The 21,661-nt window shown below is 38.7% G+C and overlaps 1 pseudogene; it reads left to right on the top strand.

Moving 5' to 3' along the window:
• Nucleotides 1-14,123: 14,123 nt before the first annotated feature.
• LOC130591785 (uncharacterized) lies at nt 14,124-21,173 on the top strand (annotated as a pseudogene).
• Nucleotides 21,174-21,661: the final 488 nt, after the last annotated feature.

Raw genomic sequence — 21,661 nt, 5'->3', positions numbered from 1 at the left:
GCTATCATGAATTTTAGGGAGCACCTTTTATAGTTATGTCCATCTAAAAGTTCCAACTTTGACATATCAGGGAAATATCTATTTTGAGAACTAGACATGATTTCAACAGAAAAGTTCGTTTCTAAATTGTAAGTAGTAAATCTGCAGAAATCATTTAACTTAAACCTGAATTACAAGAATGAGTTGCGCCGTGGTATGATGGCCACAGTCTTAGAAATGAATTTCGCCACCACCTGTGTGGATTCACGATGACGTTCGTCCCCCAAGGTTCACACAACTATCTCTGACTTCGTGCACCCAGATCAAAGATTGGTATTTCTCAAGAACTGCTCAAATCTGAGAGAGAGTAGGGTAGGCTTGTGTTTTTAGGTTATATGAATGAATAATAAAGAGAAACCGGCTAATACGCTATTTATATGAGGGTTATAAAATAACTCCAAAATAATTTAGGAAAAAGATGAAAAAATATATTATTTCAAATATCTCGGAAACCGTGAGTCGCGGAATATACCGCAATTCACCAAAAAAAAAGTCACGAGACGCGGGGCTACCGTGAGGCGCGATAAGGCTACGACCTTGAGCTTCACATTGAATCCTACAAGAATTAAAGAGAACCTTTTAAATTTTTTTCTAATATATAAGAAAAAACCTAATAAATTATAATTAGAAATGTCAAAGTTTATAATTTGTTACTAGTATATAAGATCTTTGTTAAATCGAGAACATGTTGCACAAATAAAGAGAGTTTACATACTAGCTACTTACTAATTGGGTCATTAATGACCCTTACAACACTTCAAAAAGAAAGTAAAATCAAATTACAAGAAATTAAAAGGGTAGTATAATAAACTCCTCCATTGGAGCCTTGGTTATTGAGATGACTTTATTTGCAACCTTCAGACTCCCCAAAGACATCAGTTATACTTTCATTGAAGATGATTGAGCGCATATTGGAATCATATTCATTGAGGACACGTGAAAACTTGGGAAACTTGAACAACAAGGAGAGGAAAAGAAGGGTAGTATTAATGAACCGAGCCGGAGACAGCGATTTTGTGAATTGCTCACAAGCAAAAAAACACTAAAAGTTTTGAAAGCGATAAAATTAAATCCAATGTTATCGCTAATCGAAATTGAGAGTTAACCTCAGTTAATCTCAGACATAAACTAACAACCCCGACCCAAGAATACCGACAACCCCTCGCACGCAACTTTCTTCTCCTTGACATACTACCCATGAATACAACCAAAAATTTCAAAAGCACGACAATAGAAATATCGCCAAGACGGAAAATGTAACTCTAAAGTTCAACTAAACATTATCATAGACAAAATACCACAATATCTTACTAAACCAACCTCAAATGAGTTTATCCATCCATAGCAAAATAACATCTAGAAATTCCAAAAGATAAACATTTCATCCAAAATCTCTTATGGCAAAACAACCACCAAAATAGTACAATTTCACACCTATAACACTAAAAGTCTTTATGTATCCTTGATAAATATCATCTACTAAAACAAAAATAACAAACTTAATAAATCTCTCGAAGCGGATTTCCCGAGCCCAAACTGTTATAAGTATAGCTTTCAAAGCCATCTGCAATTACAAAGGAATAACTAATCCACAATCAGTGGAGAGTACCTAGCAATTCTCCCAGATGAACTACTATTAACATAGCATTATAAATAAGCTTTAATCATCAAGAAGACATCACAACATACTCCACTTCGCAACTACTCACATAGGACTCCATATTACTAGCTCAGCTCACGTGAAAACAAAAATCCTAAGCATACTTTTATAAATAACGAAGAATAAATATCATCAAGCTCTCATAATCATAGATCACCAAATCATCAATAATAGAGTAAAAATTAAGAAAGTTTATGAGAAAAAAGGCGGAACACCAGTAGATCGCAAACCACTTCCTAAGTTTTGTCAGATCGCAACCTCCGGACAGCCTATGGGCTTAGATACCCTATTGCATGTGTCTAAAATTAGCCAAACTCCTGATGCAGGATATATAGTACCAAACTCGGTACTTCTTCACCTCTCGGACAATAATAATTAACCCAAATTTAACCCCTTGATCGCAGCCCATGGTTGATGTTATTCACCGGAGACGACATTTGTTGTAACAACCCCAATTACCCGCTTCTAAATAAATAATTTAGTAAATAATATTTGAGTAATTTAGGAGTATTACCATCACGTGACTAACACGCTTTCGGCAACTAACTATTAACTAACAAAATAACTTGCAGTGGAAGACTTTAACCAAAAATAATAATACTTCTTTACTAATAAAAGTAAATATTGTCTCAAAACTCAATATAAATAAAACACCCTAATCTAGGTGAAGATCCCCTTCCTAGTATGCTCCCATGCACATCCAAAATTCACCTGTAAAACTGCCTACAAAAAAGGTAAACAAGGCGAAGACAAATAGGAAAAAGAAAATATGCGTCAGTACAAAAAAAACTGAGAACCAAATGTACTAGATAAGTAACACAGTGCGCAAAATTTTTCATGTCGAAAACTCCATCACTAATAAATCAAGAATAACTCTTTAAGAATAAATTATTTTAAAACACTATAATAATAATTCAAGAATAACCTAAGAAGAAACTCTTTCCAAACACGTGAAATAATTCAAGAATAACCTTTTAAGAACAAACTCTTTCCAAACAACTTGGATAAAAAATAATCTTGAAAATAATTCTTCTTTTTATCTCCCCGTTTATTTTGCTAAGTGTGCGCACCCTCAAGCTAGTCATCCAATCACGGAGCTATATTGTAACCATTTTAAACCAAATTTCTAAACCAATCCAAGCATTAAATTAAGGAATTTTTAACTACAATAATATAAACTTTTGCCAGTTTTCTCGCAACATTACAAAATTTTGATTTTTTTTAATAATACAAACTTACCATCAAAATTCCTATAGTAGGTCAAGGTGACTTGTAAATGGTAAAACCGGTCAACAAAAAATTACAAAATGATCTTTATTCGTTCTCCCTCCTCCCCCAACCCCCCACCTACCTGAACCACCTCAGCTTGTTACTTCCTACAACAAGTTAACAACCGGTATTACCCTACTCGAGTAATTTTGATCAAAAGTTTGTATTACTAAAAAAATAGTCAAAAGTTTGTATTATTACGAGAGAACGGGAAAAAGTTTGTATTATCCTTGTTACAAAAATCCTTAAATTAATAAACAAATAACTTTATCACATAAAACCACATTTCAAAAGATCTAGCTACATAACGTATCTTGATCTTGCACTAAGAGTATACTAGTATCTTCAATTACTATTATGCTTGAGCTTTCTCATAACCCACCAATAAGTAACTTATCACATGAACATAACCATGAATTTAAACATATGAATGACCTATCATGAGCATAATATTTTTTTGAGTAAGAAACACACAAATCTTTTTCTTAAACCAAAGAAAATTAGAACTTCAATGAGAAATATAAAACTAGAATAGATGAGAAGAGAAAGAAGAACCTTGAAGTAAGAGGGTACGAATTCTTCAAAATTTTTGTGTGGAAAAGATGGCTTAAGGTATTGGGTATTTATAGGAGTAGAATAGGTAGTACTTAATTTCCAAAATTAAATAGGTTGTAACCTTCACCATAAATTAGGAAATTATACCAAGATTTATAACCTCCATCATAAATTTGAAAGTTTTAGGAAAATAAAAAACTCCCCCATTTACTAAGAAATCCCGTCAAAAAATAAGGCCCAAAATTAATCTTTTTTTTTTTTTTGGTTTTTTGAAATATTTTGGCTACCATTTAAAACTAAAAGCTTAAAAAATCCAATTTTATCGCCATCTTCCGCCAAAATAATTTAAAACGAGTAAAATTGTTAAAATACCCTTTGCTTCAAATATTTTTTTTAGAAAATAAATATTTTGATTACTTGAATAATTACTCAAAAATATGGGGTATTACACTTTAACCCTCCCCCCCTTAAAAGAAGTTTCAACCTCGAAACTTAAGACAAAAAATCACTATCACTTTCCAAAAAAAAAAGGATTAAAATCCACAGTTGTAGTTTCTGACTCAAATGCTCATGTCTAAAATGCATATAATGACTCAAACAAATATGTTAAAAATTAATAACTCTGGTAAAAGCGCGAAACTCTATCGCATTCTACCCACTTAAAAGGAGTTACGACTAGACCTGGCAAAAGTCGACCCAACCCGACAACCCGACCCGAACCCGACCCGAAATTAGCGGGTTTGGGTTGAGATTTTCAACCCGATTAGTTAAATGGGTCGACCTGAACCCGACCTGAAAGTTAAATGGGTCAGGTTCAGATCGAATTTTCTGACCTGAAATTGACCCGCTTGACCTGATTTGTAAATGGGTCAAAATCAGGTCGGGTCAACCCGTATAACTTAACCCGAATAATTTAATTAAAAAGACATTTTCCAGCCCAAAGATGTTGGGCCCATAAATTAATATCAGCCAAAAAAAAAAGGAACGTTAAGTCTCTAAAGTGTAACCCTAAAACTCTACCTCCTGTCCTCACTCCTCAGCCGACATCACTCACTAAATTTCTAACCCTAATTTCTCTCTCACTCTCTCTGTCTCTCACTCTCTCACTCTCTTTCTTCGTCGCCGCTACAACTCGCCGGTCTTCTGAGTTCCGCCGCAACAACTCGCCACGAGTACTATTACGTTTCAATCGAGAAATTTCTTCAACTGGTGGAAGCCGAACAAATCACAGAAATTCAATCGAGAAATTTCGTCTTCGTCTTCGTTGGTCTTCTACTCTTCTTTGTCTTCTTCAACATTCAGGTATTTTTTTCTTTTCTGCTATTTCATTTTTTCTGCTATCTTCGTCTTCTTTTTTTCTTTCTTTTCTTTTCTGCTATTTTTTTTCTGCTATTTCCTTTCATTTTTTTATGTTATTTTTATTTCATTTTTTTCTGCCATTTTATTTTATTACGTTTTGTTTTTTCTGCTATTTCATTTCGTTTTTTATGCTATTTTATTTCGTTTTTATTTCTTCTATTTCATTTCGTTTTTTCTGCTATTTCATTTCGTTTTTTTGTATGCTATTTTTATTTCATTTTTGTTATGTTATTTCATTTCGTTTTTTATGCTTTTTTTCCTTTTTTTTCCTTCTATTTCATTTCGTTTTTATGCTATTTTATTTCATTTTTTTAATGCTATTTTATTTCATTTTTCTTTCTGCTTTTTCATTTCGTTTTTTATGCTATTTTTTATTATTCTGTTTCCTTCTAAAGTTGATTGAAACTGAACATTCTCTGTTTCCTTATATGCTATATTATTCTGTTTCTCTGTTTTTTCAATGAGAATTTCATTTCGTTTTTAGCAGCAGGAGAGTTTTATTTCATAATCAAAAAAAGAACATTCTCATTGATTGAAACTGTTTTTTTATTATTCTGTTTTCCTATTTATTTGTTAAATGTTCTGTTTTTTTATTGTTCTGTTTTCCTATTCTTCTGCTATGTTAAATGTTCTGTTTTCTGTTTTTCTACTCTTTATTTATTTGTTTACTTTGGTTTCCAGCTTAATATGGCTAATGAAGACTTCAAGGAGCAGATTGAGCTCTCATCAGAGGCAGAGGAGGAGATTGACTCCGCTCCTACAAATGCCTTCCCCAAGTGTTAATCTTGAGAGTCCTCGTGAATCGACCTCAACTATGTTTGTTTGAGTTGTGGTCTTGTGAACTTGTGAACTTGTGGTTGTTTAACTCTAAAAGATTAAGGATTTGGTTTGTAATATTTGGTTTGTAATATTTTTAAGTATGAACTTGGTACTTAGTAGTTAGTATTATATATGTTATTGCCAAGTATGAACTTGGTTGGCTAAGTTTATTGAAATTTCATTGAATTATGCAATTGTTTTGAATGTAAAAAAAAAAATCAGGTTATATGGGTTGGGTCAACCTGAAAAAATCAGGTCAAACAGGTTCAGATTGACCCATTTACAACCCGTTTAAAAAAAATCAGGTCAAACAGATCAGGTCAGGTTGACCCGATAACTTTCAGATCAGGTTAGGGTTAGTGATATTGACCCGAAAATATAAACAGATCAGGTTCAGGTTGGGGGTTTTCAACCCGAATTAACTTGACCCGAACACGAACCCGACCCAACCCGACCTGATTGACAGGCCTAGTTACGACCCCGTAACTCGACAACAAACCTCGGAAAACAACGGCGGATATTTCTTGCGCATATCCTCTTCTGCTTCCCATGTTGCTTCCTCAGTCTGATGGTTTGACCATAATTCTCTGACTAATCTTATAGCCTTAGTCCGAGAACTTCAAATTTTACTATCAAGGATTCTTTCAGGTCTTTCCTCGTAAGTCAGACTATCATCTCATTTAGTGGTCTTAGGTTGCAGCATATAAGACACATCCGGAATATACTTCCTTAACTGAGATATATGGAAAACATCATGGACTCGGCTTAAATCATTTGGCAAATCCAACTTATATGTCACTTTCCCGATCTTCTTCAATACCTCATATGACCCGATATACTTTGGGCTTAACTTTCTCTTCTTCCCAAATCGCATCACCCCCTTCACTGGAGTTATTTTCAACAATACCTTCTCTCCAACCTGAAACTCTTCATCCCGTCACTTCAAATCAGCATAACTCTTCTGTCGATCTTGAACTGCCTTGATATTTTTTTTGTTTCACTTTCACTTGCTTCATTATCTCTTCGAGGAACTCGGGTCCAAGCACCATGGTTTCACTAGTATCATTCCAGCAGATTGGAATTCTACTCTTCTGAACATATAAAGCCTCAATCGAAGTCATACCAATACTTGCATGATGACTGTTGTTGTAGGAAAATTCTATCAAATCCAAAAAATCCTCCCACGAACCCTGATAATCCATAACACAAGATCGCAACATATCTTCTAAAGTCTTAATCGTTCGTTCTGTTTGCCCATCTGTAACCGGATGAAAAGTTGTACTCATTAAAAATTTAGTACCCAAAGCCTTCTGCAAACTGTGCTAAAAGTAGGACAAGAACAGTGAATCACGATCGGAAACAATGTCCTTAGGCGCACAATGATATTTCACCACCCACTTCACATATGCTTTAGTCAATTGATCCATTGACCAAGTATTCTTAATAGGTATGAAAGTTTTGGATTAAGTTAAACGACTTGCCACTACCCAAAATTTATCATTTCCAGCCTTGGCCCTTGGTAATGTAGACACAAATCCATTGATATAGTATCCCATTTCCAACTCGGAATATCCAAAAGCAAGACCTTCATTGCGGCCTCTTGTGCTCAAACTTGACCTTTTGGCATGTGAGACACTTAGCCACAGACTCTGCTACCTCCTCGCTTCATGTTTGTCCACCAGAACGTTTGCTTCATATCCTTATACAAATTATCACCACCTAGATGTATTGAACAAGGTGAGTTATTAGGTTCTTCCATTAATTTCCGCTTCAACTCTGCACGAATACTTGGTATACACCACCTCCCCTTGAACCGGATACTTCCATCGTCAACTATCTGGAAATCTGACACCTAACCATTCTGGATCTTCTCTCGAATCTTTTCTCACTTTTCATCCTTTGATTGACCCTCCCTAATTTCATGATAGATTGAGGGTTGAACTGACAAACTACCGAACAATTTGTCAACACATCCTTCTTCCAATATGTAACAACCTGATCTCCCGAGCTGCTAATGAAACACACTTAACATTCATAAAATAGAATTAACTCTTAATTACACCAATAATTGAACTAAATTCCCAAAATGATATACAATGAAATACTGATAACTATTCTCGAATCAACTAATTAGATACAAACTCAATCTACAATCTACGACAACATCAACATCTCGCTCCACTTCCAATTCCAAGCTCACAACACCAGACCTGCAAATTCAGGGAGAAAATACAAAACAAACAAAATTCCAAAATGAGTGGAAAACTCGTAACCTTTTTTTCAGCCCGTTATAAACATTTTATTTCTCAAATCATTTTCATCTCATTACAACATTGTCATAGCTCATTCTCTTAAACAAATCAGTGGCAAGTACAGGCTTTGGACAAAGGACAAACGCTGCCTCTATTTTCAGTTCGTTATGGAGCATAGCCGGCCGTATTAGGTCAAAAGAAGTAACCATACTCCGTCCATACCTTGCCCACTTTCTATTTTCAGTTCATAAACTAAGCTAGCAAAACATTTGCATATTCATAATCAATCAATGACATTTCATCATCACATTCATATCTATGGCCATAGTACGAACTTAAGTATCAAAAACAGAACAAAGAGATTCACACACAGAAGGGCATGAGTAAATGATATTACTGAACATAAAAGTTACCTGGAATGCAATCCAGTTCCAACAACACAATCTCCTTCATTAATCTTCATCTTCAAATGAGATTCATTTTCATAATCATTCTCCAATAATCACCTCACAATGACAACAATAATTAATAGGATCCTCACTAAATAAGAACTAATTTAAACTAAATCTCCCAATAGAAACTAACTAATTCTATATAACTTTATTTTAAACTTATCTTCAATATAACGACTCCAACTACAACAACAACCATATGACTACCATATAATATCCTTGAATTAGAAACCACACAAAAATACTTCTAAAAGACATCATCTTAACTTTCAGATTTACCTACAAACTTACCCATCACTTAAAACTAATAAACCACCATCAAAACCAACCACACAACAACCACCATAATAACAGAACAACAATATAATCTAACAATAACCACCACAACAACAAGAAAATGACAGAGCAGAGCACGGACCAGTGGCAGATCCAGGAATTAAGCCACGTGGGTTCGGAGTAAACATAAATTTAAAATTACATTTTACTATCCACAACTACATTTTTTAATAAAAAGGAAAACTTTCAACAACGGTATCTAATAAAGCTTCATTCTTGGTTACATTGTAACAAAAAATTAAAAATATTATACTAACAAAAGATCATCAATATCTTATAGAACAAATACAGAGTTATAAAACGAACTATCGCTTGAGTATCAATTATTAAGACAACTTTCATCAAATCAAACTATCAATTATTAAGTGTTGAAAGTAATTATATATCTAAGATATGAAATAATGAAAAAAAAAATTAGCAACTAGCACACTTTTCATTACATATCATATAAATATATGAGCAGTGAATCAAATAATTAACATAGTAGTTCACTTAGTGCATGATTAATTGGTGGATGTATTAAATATATGAGCGGTGAATCAAATAATTAACATAGTATTTCACTTAGTGCATGATTAATTAGAGAACGGGAAGAAAACGGAACATAACATAACCTAGATTCATTTCCTTTTGATGTATCAATACTTGGTGGGAGGATGAGATTTATAAATATAAAGGAGACTTAATTAATAAAGAGAGGATTAAAAAATGGAAATAAAAGACCAAATAATGAAACATAAGCTCTAGACCTTTACTAACAAAATATAAGAAAAAAAGCCAAAAAAAAAACAAGAAAAGGAGTAGAACCCGCGACCTTTGCTCAAAGAAACGCTCTAACACGCACACGCACACTTTACCACTGAGGCAAATTGCAATAACATAATATATATAACACGTATTTATTATATATCGTTTACTTATTTGCCTTAGTTTCAGTTTTTCCTCCGTACCACGTGGGTTCAGTTGAACCCACTGAACCCAAGCTGGATCCGCCACTGGCACGGACCCATAAACGACACCAACAATAACAAGAACAACTATAAAACAGCACAAACAACTTGGGCTTGAATTACAAAGAAAAGGGTTTGAATTAAGAACAAAGAAGAAGTTTACCTCTGCTCTACTAGGAGCAGCGAAGACAGAGAAGAACCGAGAAACAGAGGGGTCGAGGGAGATTTTCGAAGCTTCAGGGCAACGACAGAGCACTGACGAGCAGTAGAGGAGAGAGATTAGTGGCGTCGAGACACGACAGCTTGCAGCCCACGCGCGGTGGCAACAGCGACAATATCGCAACACCACAAACGCCTTGCGTTGCAGAGAACGAAGAAGAGAGAGAAAGCAGAGAGCTTTAGCCAACAAGGCTCCGACGAGCAATTACCGAGGACGACAACACCGCCGGCCAGTAACCATCGGCACCGACGCGTGAAAAGAGAGAGAAGAGGGGTAATGGGTTTTGGATTTTGGGTTTCACGGGAGAGAGAGAAAGTTATGAGGGGTTTGGGTTTTTGGTTGCTTATTGACACGACAATGAAGGGGAAATTTGGAGTTCATCTTCCAAAACAATCCAACATCATTAAAGAATGAGAACCCGACTTCGGTTTTCAATTTGGGCCATATACCGCTCAACAAATTGCACAAACCCAAAATATAAAATAATAATAATAGAAATATTCTCATATAATTAAATAAATAAATACATTACAATATGACAAATAAAAATCACATTCCACAATTCAAATAAAATAAGAATTTTCTAAACATAATTAACTTAATAATTATAATTATCTTTTAAATAAACGTTCTTAAAAACAGGGCTATTACACAATACCTCCAATGATAATTTTTTGAAACATGACATATAACTGACTCGGCAGTAGCATTGCATTAACTCAATGACTCGATTTCCAACTCAATGCATCACCAACCATATTAGCTTTCCCTTCATGATATTGGATCTCCAAATTATAATCCTTGATCAACTCCAACCATCTCCTCTACCTCACGTTCAACTCCTTCTGAGTGAAAATATACTTTAAGCTTTTATGATCTGTGTACAACTTACACGTTGCCCTCATACAAGTAGTGTCACCATATCTTCAAAGAAAACACTATTGCAGCTAATTCAATATCATGGGTTGGATAATTCACCTCATATGGTATTAACTGTCTAGAAGCGTAAACAATGACCTTCCTGTTCTACATCAATACACACCCTAATCCAAATTACGAATCATCGCTATAAACATCATATGGATGACTTTCATCAGGTAAAGCCAAAACAAGTGTTGTTGTCAACCTTTCCTTCAACGCCGAAAAAATGTCCTCACACTCCAGAGTCCAGACGAACTTACATTCTTTCTTCATCAGGCTAGTCATTAGTCTCGAGATCTTCGAGAAATCCTCTACAAATATTCGATTGTAACCCGCTAACATAAGGAAACTCCTTATATCAGACACCGTCTTTGGTGTTGGCTACTCACGCACCGCTTGAATCTTAGCAGGATCCACCAAAAATGCAACCTTGTCCAACAAAAACCCACACTTAGAGAGATTGGCGTACAACTTATGCTCTCTTAGGGTGGATAAATTTTCTCTCAAATGCAGCTCATGACTGCTCCTATCCTTCGAATATATCAAAATATCATCTATAAACACAACCACATATTTATCCAAGTATAGTATGTAAATCCTATGCATCAAATCCATGACATTGCAGATGTGTTGGCCAGACCAAACGACATCACTGTGAATTGATAGTGACCATAACGCATCATAACCGCAGTGTTAGGAATATCACCCTCAGCCATCCTTAATTGGTGATAACGTGACCTCAAATCTATGTTCGAGAAAATTCCCACTCCTTTCAACTAATCAAATAAATCATCTAATCTCAGAAGCGAATACTTATTCTTGATCGTCACGTTGTTCAACTCACGGTAATCAATGCACAATCTCAAACTACAATCATTCTTTTCACGAACAATAAAGGTGCACCCAAAGAAGACGAAATAGGTCTTATATACCCTTTTTCCAACAACTCCTCCAACTGAACTTTTAACTCTTTCATCTCAGCTGGAGTCATTCCATACAGAACCTTTGAAATAGGTCCAATTCTTGGCATTAAGTCTATGTTGAACTCAAGATCCCTAACAGGTGGCACACTCGGTATCTCTTCAGGAAATACATCAGGAAACTCTGATACGTCCGGGACCTCCCTATTCTCATCTTCCTTTTCAAACCTCTGAACTCCACATAAGAATAACAAACACACCTTCTTCGCATAAGATTGAATTCTCATCGCATATAATATCTTCACTCCATTCTTCTTCCCAAGCATCCTATAAGTTACCCTTTCTTTCTAGGGCTGACTACAATCAATCTGAGCCTTGAATCTTCCCGCCCAATCCATCCCCAAAACTACATCAAGGTCTGATAAGTCAAACCCAACTAAGTCAGATGGAAAGTTCTCCCCAACTATCACTAAAGGTACTTGACTATGCAACCTACTACAATCAAACATCTCCCCTGATGGCAATGTGATGTGTCCAAGTTATCCGCCAATCTTAGGCGGATTTCGAGGCGTTTTTGGTGTCGGTACGAGCTTAGTGTCGGGATTTAGGAGAGATTTGACGTTAGGAGGTGTTGCCGGAAGATGTTGTGGTTTGAGGAGTTTAGGAAGTAGTTTACATGATGGCACACTCGAGGGCCCATCTTTGCCCTCCGATCACTTTTTGTATCCCGGAGCCCTTGCTCGTTGTCCTTTATGATGCATCTTCCGAGTTTCGAGGTCCGTGGTTCGAGCTTCATGGTTATTCGTCGCCCAAGGATTGATCACTTCAGTTCTACAGCTTCATGGCTTCCTCAAAAGCCAAGTTATTTATTCTCTCCTTTTATTTTTGGTGTTTTGGTTAGGTTTGGGGCAGACGTCCGTCGCGACCCGCGATCAGTGTCGCGAGTCGCGACCTTCCTATTGTCGCGAGTCGCGAGCCTTGTCGCGAGTCGCGACCCATGCCGCTGCACTTTTTACTTTCTTTTCCTCCCTTGGAGGGAAAGGGAGTTAGTCAGTTTTAGTTTAGCTTTACTAGGAAAAAAAAGGTAGAGAGAGAAAGAGAGTTCCATATGTTTCTTCTACTCTTCCTTATTAGATTTGTAATGAATTTCATGGATTTGCTAGCTTAAACTCCCATCTTGGATTTGGTTATTGAAGCTCTAATCTACTTGTGAGAACTTCTTACTCTCTATCTTCTTATGGTCATTGTGATGCTTTTTGTATGTATTTCCATGATATTTGCATAATCCTTGCTAGGAACGTTACTAGTAATGTTGTGTGAATCATCTAATGCTAGTTTTAGGTGCATAATCGGATTGTTGTGTTCCTAGCTCCATGTAGCATACTAGGTGTTTGATTAAATGCTGAACATTAATCTTGTGCACTTAGAGAAGCATAGCTTATTACTTGAATGTTGTTGCTTTAATAACATTAGTGATCCTATTGTGTTCCTCGTTTTTAATGCTACTTTGGTTTGAACTTAAGTGCGATTCATTTGAGTTAATTCATAGTAAGAGCGGTTCAAACCACGCAGATCGTGTGTTAGACCACGATCTAGGAGGATAGAAGTATCGACTTCTCAATAGGTGACCATAGGAAAGGTGAGGGTTAAGGTTTCGTGATCACAAAGTAGGTTAGGGTGGATGCTAACCGAGTCCAAGGCTTTTTATATTGTAATCTCTTCGTGTTTTAGTATTGTGAGTAGTTTAGATCACTTACATTGTTCCAAATCCCCCCTATTCGGTTGCTTTGGCCTTAGTACATACTAGGGTTCTTGATTTGCTAATTTCCAATCAAGTTCATTTGCTCCCTGTGGATACGTCCCTGCTTCCATTACTTATTTGTAGTGCATGAAAGTAGGTTAATTATATTTGGTTAGGAGTACACGACAAACGCCTACCAAATTTTGGCGCCGTTGCCGGGGAGCAACGCATTACTTGTTTGTAATTAGTGAATTTTTATTCCTTAGGTTGTATTGCTTTGTAGTTTATGGTTAATACTCGTGCTACTAACCAACATCCTTTGCAGTACGATCGAGATTTGGAATTAACTCTTTTCAGGTTGAGAAGAGAACGGCGTGAAAACTTTAAGGAGCTTCCTTTTGCTATCGAAATAGAAGAAGAGATGCCTCCGAGAGTCGAGCCACGCACATTGAAGGAGCTCACAGCTCCTAACCTTGATCAGCAACCTTTATGCATTACATTCCCACAAGAAGATGAAGGGGAAAATTTTGAGCTGAAATCGGATTAATACATTTGCTTCCGACATTCTATGGGCTAAATGGTGAGGATCCGAATAAGCATCTTTCGGAGTTCCATGTGGTGTGTAGCAGCATGAAACCAAGTGGCGTGTCGGAAGAAAAGGTGAAACTCAAGGCATTTCCATTCTCATTAAAAGGTGCGGCAAATGATTGGCTATACTACCTTCCACCGGGTAGCATTTCTACGTGGGCTGATTTGAAAAAGGCTTTTCTCGAGCAATATTTCCCGACTTCAATGTCTTCGGTGTTGAAAAAGGAGATAAGCAACATCGAGCAAAAGAGTGATGAAACCTTTTATGAGTACTGGGCTAGATTCAGGAAGTTATGTGCTAGTTGTCCTTATCATGGCTATGCAGATGAAGACTTAGTGCTTTACTTCTATAATGGATTAAGTGGTGAAGATGCACGAATGGTTAATGCAGCAAGTGGAGGTTCAATTGTGAATAAAACTGCACAAGCTGCTAAAGATTTGATAAACGAGCTAGCTGAGGGCTCGAGACAATTCACTAGAAGATCAGGGCTCGTCGTATGGCTACCGAAAGTCCTGGAACTTCTAAATTAGAGGATCAAGTGCAAGCATTGACATCTATGGTTCGGGAATTCATGACAAAAGACAAGAATACTCAACATGTGAAAGCTTGTGGCATTTGCTCTTTAAATCATTCCACAGATTTTTGTCCTCATTTGCAGGAGGAACGAGTGAAGAGGTGAAGGCGGCCGGATTTCAGGGCCAAGGTTTTCAGAAGCGGTATGACCCATATTCCAATACATATAATCCTGGCTGGCGAGATCACCCCAATTTGAGATATGGTAATGTTTCGGGAAACCAGCAGGGACCGCACCAGTATAACCGTCCTCCACCTCCTTACCCGAGACACCAGGAGCAAGGAGCTCCACATTTTAGGCCACAAGGCCAAGTACAGGGACCGAGTACCAGCATGTCAACTGAAGATATGATTAATGCTTTAACTAAAAATGTGACTAACATGCAGGGAAATATGGTTCAATTTCAGGAGGAGACCCGATCGAGCATCAAGAATCTGGAGCAACAAATGAGTCAGGTCTCTGGAGCAGTGAGCCGATTAGAGGCGCGAGATTCGGGAAAGCTACCGTCTCAAACGGAGCTTAATCCGAAACAAAATGCAAGTGCAATCACTTTGAGGAGCGGAAAAGAGATAAAAGGAAGAGATAAAGAGGTCGAGGAGGAGATTGTTGTTTATAGCCAGAGCCGGAGCCTGAGCCAGAACCGAGCCCGAACCTGAGCCTTCCACATCTCATGAGAAGTCCAAGCAACCACCACCTCCACCACTTTATGAGCCAACTCCTCCTTTTCCAGAAGCACTGCGAGATACTCGGAAAAAAGAATGTGATCGTGATATTTATGAGACTTTCCGTAAGTGTGAGGTAAATATTCCCCTTTTGGATGCTTTAAAGCAAATTCCTAGGTATGCTAAATTTCTTAAAGAAATGTGTACAACAAAAAGGAAACAAAGGTTAAGGGGAGCCCAAAAGGTAAAGGTTAGCGAGCATGTCTCTGCCATGTTCCAAAAGGCACTTCCTCCGAAGTGCAGTGATCCGGGCATGTTCGCTATCCCTTGCGTGATTGGGAACACCACATTTCCTAGGGCTATGCTAGATTTAGGGGCTTCGATTAATGTTATTCCATATTCTTTGTATGAGTCTTTAAAACTAGGCACCCTACATGAAACTGGTGTTGTGATTCAGTTAGCTGACCGCTCTAATGCTTACCCGAAAGGGATAGTAGAAGACGTGTTGGTTAAGGTCGATAAGTTAATCTTTCCTGCTGACTTTTATGTTTTAGATATGGAGCATGACAAGCACGCTACTCCTATTTTGTTAGGAAGGCCATTTCTAAAAACTGCTAGAACAAAAATTGATGTGCATAGTGGATGTCTTACGATGGAATTTGATGGAAGCCTTGTAGAGTTTAACATCTACGATTCCATGAAATTCCCGAGAGATGACCACTCTTGTTACTCCATAGATGTCATTGATTCATATTCGCAGGATGTTTTCGATATAGGTGGAGAAGATTCTTTGCAGGTAGCTCTTGAACATAGCTTGGAAGGAAATGATGTTGAGTATGTTTTAAGTGCTAACTTGCAGGAAACAGTCCAGGCTTTGGAGGAACATGTGACTTTTCCACTCGTTCCTTCCTTTGTGGGTCCTTTGCCTTTGACTATCCCTCCGGGGAAGCTTTTACCATCTATTTTGCAGGCACCCGTAGTTGAGCTGAAATCATTGCCTGAGCATTTGAAGTATGCATTCCTTGGAGATGGAGATACACTACCGGTGATTATATCAAGCAAGCTCTCCCAGGAACAGGAAAGAAAACTCATCGAGGTGCTAAAAGAGCATAAGGAGGCGATCGGGTGGACTATAGCAGATATCAAGGGAATAAGCCCAACCACTTGCATGCACCGGATTTTGTTGGAGGATGATGCAAAGCCCGTGCGACAGCCTCAAAGGCGGCTTAACCCACCTATGATGGAGGTGGTAAAAGCCGAGATTCTGAAACTTCTCCAATCTGGTATGATTTTTCCAATTTCCGATAGCAAATGGGTTAGTCCGACCCAAGTTGTTCCAAAGAAGTCTGGAGTCACAGTTGTAGAGAACAAAGATGGTGTCTTAGTTCCCACCCGTGTCCAAAATGGGTGGCGAGTCTGCATTGATTACCGTAGGCTTAACGCGGTAACTAGGAAGGATCATTTTCCATTGCCTTTTATTGACCAGATGCTTGAGAGATTAGCTGGTCATGCTTATTATTGCTTCCTAGATGGATATTCTGGATATTTTCAGGTGGCCATAGCGCCGGAGGATCAGGAGAAAACAACCTTCACGTGTCCTTTTGGCACGTTTGCTTACCGGAGGATGTCTTTTGGACTATGCAATGCCCCTGCGACTTTTCAGAGGTGTATGGTAAGTATCTTTTCAGAATACATGGAGCGATTTGTCGAAGTTTTCATGGATGATTTCACCGTGCATGGAAACTCCTTTGAAAATTGCTTGGAGCACTTGACTATGGTTTTGAAACGATGTATTGAAACTAACCTTGTGCTTAATTCTGAAAAGTGTCATTTCATGGTTGAGCAGGGAATTGTGTTAGGTCATGTCGTCTCTGTGAAGGGTATAGAAGTTGATAAGGCAAAAATTGATACTATTCAGTCCTTACCTTACCCTACTAATGTGCGAGAAATCCGTTCTTTTCTTGGTCATGCAGGTTTTTACCGCAGGTTTATAAAAGATTTCTCGAAGATTTCATCTCCTCTTTGCAGGTTGTTACAAAAAGATGTAGAGTTTGTGATGGATGAAGCATGTAAGAAGGCATTCGAGAATTTGAAGGGGAGGCTAGTTTCGGCTCCTATCATTCAACCTCCAGATTGGTCCCTTCCATTTGAGATTATGTGTGATGCAAGCGACTATGCCGTAGGTGCAGTGCTAGGACAAAGAGTTGGAAGGGTGCCACATGCCATCTATTATGCTTCTATGACACTAAATGAGGCCAGCGTAATTACTCCACGACTGAGAAGGAGTTGTTAGCTGTGGTGTTTTCATGGAAAAATTCCGATCCTATTTGCTCGGGACGAAAGTAATTGTTTTCACTGACCATGCAGCTCTCCGTCATTTAATGGCGAAGAAAGAAGCCAAACCTAGGCTAATTCGGTGGATTCTCTTATTGAGCGAGTTTGATTTGGAAGTTCGAGACAAGAAAGGAACTGAGAACTTGGTTGCAGACCATTTGAGTCGATTGGTATCCTCTTATGATCTAGAACCAAGTTCGGAGAAGCCATGGCAAGAGCCTATTCGGGAAGAGTTTCCAGACGAGCAATTGATGGTCCTAGGATGCTTACACCCATGGTATGCCGATATTGTCAATTTTCTTGTTTCTAACTGTTTTCCTCCTCATTTTTCCAAGGCACAGAAAGATAAGCTCAAGAGCGATGCCAAGCATTATGTATGGGACGAGCCTTATCTCTGGAAGCACTGTGCAGATCAAATAGTAAGGAGATGTATTCCTGATGAAGAGGTGACTTCTATCCTTACCTTTTGTCATTCCCATGCATGTGGAGGTCATTTTGGAGCAAAAAGGACAGCACGAAAGGTATTGGAATGTGGTTTTTATTGGCCGAGTCTTCATAGGGATGCATTTCATTTCTGCAAATCTTGTGATAATTGTCAAAGGGTCGGGAATATATCCCAAAGAAATGAAATGCCTCAAAGTGCGGTTTTATACTGTGAAATCTTTGATGTGTGGGGCATTGACTTTATGGGACCTTTCCCGACCTCTTTTGGTTTCCTGTACATTCTTTTAGCAGTGGATTATGTATCAAAATGGGTGGAGGCTAAGGCCACTCGTACTGACGATGCTAAAGTGGTTGCAGATTTTGTCAAATCTAACATATTTTGCAGATTTGGAATTCCACGAGCATTGATTAGTGACAAGGGAACCCATTTTTGCAATCGAACCATTGGTGCACTGCTAAAAAAATATCATGTGACTCACAAGACCTCAACGGCCTACCATCCACAAACAAATGGCCAGGCGGAGGTATCTAATCGAGAAATCAAATCGATCTTGGAAAAAACGGTGAATCCAAGTAGGAAGGATTGGAGCTTGCGATTGGAAGACGCATTATGGGCATATAGGACAGCTTATAAAACCCCCATTGGTATGTCACCATACCGATTGGTGTTTGGAAAGCCATGTCACCTTCCAGTAGAGCTTGAGCACAAAGCATACTGGGCCGTCAAAAGCTTCAACATGGCCCTGGATGAAGCTGGATTGCACCGGAAGTTACAATTGCAAGAGTTGGAGGAGATAAGGAACGAGGCCTATGAGAACGCGGCAATTTATAAAGCAAGGACTAAGGCTGGCATGATAAGCTGATTATAAGAAAAGAGTTCAAGGTGGGCCAAAAGGTCCTCTTGTTTCAGTCCCGCCTACGTCTTTTTCCAGGAAATTGCGTTCTAGGTGGATCGGGCCATTCATTGTTATGAAAGTGTTTCCACATGGAGCTGTGGAAATCCAAAGTGAAGCCACATCCAAAATTTTGAAGGTCAATGGTCAGCGGCTTAAGCCATACTTTGAAGGATTCAAGCATGTTGGAGCCGAGGATGTTCCTCTCGGCGACCCAGACTATGGTTAGGCCATATGGTTGTAGGTCGTGTCGACGACGGTAAATAAACGAGCTTGTTGTATATAGTGTAAAAAAAATTAGTTTCGTTTGGTTTTTAGAAGATATTATGCTTTTGGTTTTTCGTTTTGCAGGAATAGAAGAAAAGCTTGAAACTTGTGAAGTTGTGAGTGAAATGTGGATGAGTGAATTGGTTATTGATGTGAAAAAAAAAAAAGAGAGAGAGCATGAAAGAGTAATGAGAGTCATAGGTGGACAAGAGTGAAGAGGGAGCACAGAAAAAAATGAGGGACGTTCTTTAGTTAGGAAGAAAATCAAAGAAGAAAAAGAGACAAAAGAAAAAAAAACAGAAGACCCTCGCGAGCCGCAATGCACATCGCAGGTCGAGACTGTGCAGGTCGCGACTCGCGACAGTGATCGCGACTCGCGATGACCCCAGGTCGCGACTCGCGACACTGATCGCGACTCGCGACAGACGTCTGTTTTTCTTTACTAGCAGCTCACTTAAACCCTCTTTTTCTCCCTTAACCCCATTCATTCGAGCCCCCTCCTTCCTCTATCACTCTCTCACTCTCAAAACTCACTCAAACTCCTCTTTTCATCTCCCACACTCCAATCTTCACCTCCAATCTCTTCTCCTCTTTCTCTCTCAACACAAATTCTACATTTTCTACTCTCCTTCACATCATAATCACTCCAAAATTTCTGAAAATTCACACCTTCTACCAAACCCTAGAATTTGGGGGTTTTTGATTTTGAGCACCACCATCCAAATTGAAGCTTGGAGGATCATTCTACATGTTAAGGAAGCTATTCACAAGTTCTAATCATCCTACACAACACTACTTGACCTACATTTTGGTATAACATTCTCTTTTCTACTTCTCTTTGATTTTGCTTGAAATATCTCATTCTTGCTTAATTGTAGAGTTGTAGTTTGATTGAGTCATTGTTTGTAGTGATTGATTGGAATTGTTGAGTTGTTTGGTGTTGTTGGTGTGATAGTTGAACTCATTTGGGAATTGGTGGTTGGTTATTGTTGTGTGGAGGGTGTTTGGAGTGTAAGAGTGTCATTGTTGGTGTTCTTGTGTTTAACCCCTACTGTTGATAGTTCTCCTAAGTTGAAAGAACCATGAGCAAAAGAAGCCGAACCGAATCCGTCCCCCACATTAACTCCCGTGGCCTTAAGAAGCTTAGTGACCATGCTAAGAGACGTTGGGACCGCCTTGATAGACCGGGGAGGACAATACAAGAAACTAAGTTTGCGGACTATCCTACCCTAGAAAAATTGGGGTTAGCTAGCTCAGTTGAATATCTTCTTAACAAAGTTGGCCTCAAAGACTTTCTTTGGAAGAGAGCCCGCACTTACGAAAGGTATACCCTGGAGTTTCTTTCAACCCTGCAAAAACATCCCGAAACTGAAGATGAATCTGCATATATTACTTTTTCTCTTAATGATCACCCATATAAGATGACATATGCTCAGATAGAAACTGCTTTTGATTGGGATTTTTTGGCTGAGGAAGACTTTTCGGAGACGGAGAACTATAACCCTGCTGTCTTTTGGTACAAAATCACTGGTGGTGGCACGTGGCATAGCCACTGTAAGAGCAGCGCCATTCCCCACCCGCCTTACGATATGTGCACCGTCTTTTGTCCATGACGGTCTTTTGTGCAGGTGAGCCCACCAATTTACCGGAATTTGATTTGAAATGTCTTTGGGCTATGACACCACAGGGGAGGGGTGTCCAGATTGGGTCAAAATTTGGGTAGATAAGTGCTTAGCCCAGTCGGCAGAGGGGAAGACATCTGGGAAGTTGAGTATGGGGGGTATGATCACCCTTTTAGCATCCCACTTAGGTGTCCAGGTGCCTGTGGATAGGAAGGGCGAGCCCATATTGACCCCCTTAGGGACTGCTAGTAGTCGGCTTTCTCGTGTTCCAACTGTTATGATACCATTGCCTTGAGGAGTATTACTATGCTTAACTTCACAACCATAGGCAATGAGACGAATATGTGTGGCTCTTTGGGGCAAGGAATGTTAGGTATATGACTTTACCGCAAGCGCGGGTAGCCATTACAGATCAGACTACTCATGAGCAGCTCTTCCTTTCCCCTGATGAGACGTATGCCACCGTGGTGGCGGAGGAGTTAGGTCAGAGAGAGCCACAGCCACAGCCACAACCACAGCCACAGCCTCACCACAGCCACACAATTCCAATACCAACAGTTTCAGCAGTACCACCAGCAGTATCAGCAGGACAGGGTTACCTCCCTCACGCCCAATTTCAGGCTCAGGTAACTGAGCAACTATCCAGTGTCAGGGCGATTTGGGGAGATGCAGGATAGGATGTACGGGATGGAGGACCAGATTTATTCAGTTGGTTCCATGGTTTCGGCCATGAACAACTTCTTTGTCTCCCGTTATCCACCTCAGGGACCGGAGAACCAGGAC

The sequence above is a fragment of the Beta vulgaris genome, chromosome 6, assembly GCF_026745355.1.
Source record: "Beta vulgaris subsp. vulgaris cultivar EL10 chromosome 6, EL10.2, whole genome shotgun sequence".
Lineage (NCBI taxonomy): Eukaryota > Viridiplantae > Streptophyta > Magnoliopsida > Caryophyllales > Amaranthaceae > Beta > Beta vulgaris.
The sequence above is the reverse complement of the archived record's forward strand: the minus strand, read 5'-3'. Positions and strand labels throughout refer to the sequence as shown.